Genomic DNA, 849 nt, shown 5'->3' with positions numbered 1-849 from the left:
GGCCGCGCTCCCCTTCCCGGCGCGCCGCAGCGGGCGCTCGCCGAGCGCCGGCACGGCCGCCTCCCCGGAGCCGGGCAGGGCAGGGGAGGGGAAGGGAAGGGAGCGGAGGCCTCGGCCGCAGCCAGGGCGGGCAGGGCGCCGGCTTCCTCCCGGGGAGGAGGCGGCGGTGGCACACCGAAGCGTGCGGTGGAAGTTTAGCGGTTCCTTAGAGCATCCTAACTTCAGCGGTGCCCGTGCTTCTGCCTGACTGGAAAAAGAGAGTGGACGGAAAAAATGCCCTGAAAAGCAACCCGTAAAAACAAATTCCCTGCAACCGATACAGAAGGAAGGGTCCACAGCCTCTTCAGCATGCCCCAAGCCTTAAAGTAGGTGAATATCCCAAATCGCAGGAGCCAGTGGATAGCGTGAAGGCTGATTGGGATTGTTTTATCTGTTTTGTGTTGCGGTATGTTTGCGGGTTAAATTGCTGCTGGATGGCTTTGAGGGAGGTGGAGGAGGGGTTAATGAATGTTTTTCGCCTCCTAGTTGCCATGAGAGGTCCTTAGAACTCCCTGCAATATCGCAGTGCATAGATAAAAACTTACTTATCACAGGGGATGCGATTTCCTCCTTGGAAGGAGGCAAGGACTGCGATCCTCCGTTACGAGCCTCACGTTATCTGCATAACCAGTCTGGTGTGTAGCCCTCCTCTGGAGCATCAGGTACAGTCAGGCCACTGAGGAGAGTGCAGGAGCCGAGGGGTTGGATCAGCGCTGCGGCGGTGGGCAGTTGCTTCTCTGCTCCTGCCCTTGACGGAGCAGTCTGGGGTGGCATGCACGCACGCCCACCGCCAACCGCAAGGCGACGGGG

At 59.6% G+C, this 849-nt stretch overlaps 1 protein-coding gene across 1 annotated transcript in view; it reads left to right on the top strand.

Moving 5' to 3' along the window:
- The first annotated feature begins 348 nt into the window (after window positions 1–348).
- Window positions 349–849, top strand: part of HIPK2 (homeodomain interacting protein kinase 2) — a 133,793-nt gene continuing 133,292 nt past the window's right edge. The window contains exon 1 of the mRNA XM_009288365.1: window positions 349–369. The gene's annotated coding sequence lies outside the window, so the exon portion shown is untranslated. The remainder of the gene's footprint in view (window positions 370–849) is intronic.

The sequence above is a fragment of the Aptenodytes forsteri genome, unplaced genomic scaffold, assembly GCF_000699145.1.
Source record: "Aptenodytes forsteri isolate BGI_AS27 unplaced genomic scaffold, ASM69914v1 Scaffold56, whole genome shotgun sequence".
Classification (NCBI taxonomy): Eukaryota; Metazoa; Chordata; class Aves; order Sphenisciformes; family Spheniscidae; genus Aptenodytes; species Aptenodytes forsteri.
This window is presented reverse-complemented; position numbering and strand designations above follow the sequence as displayed.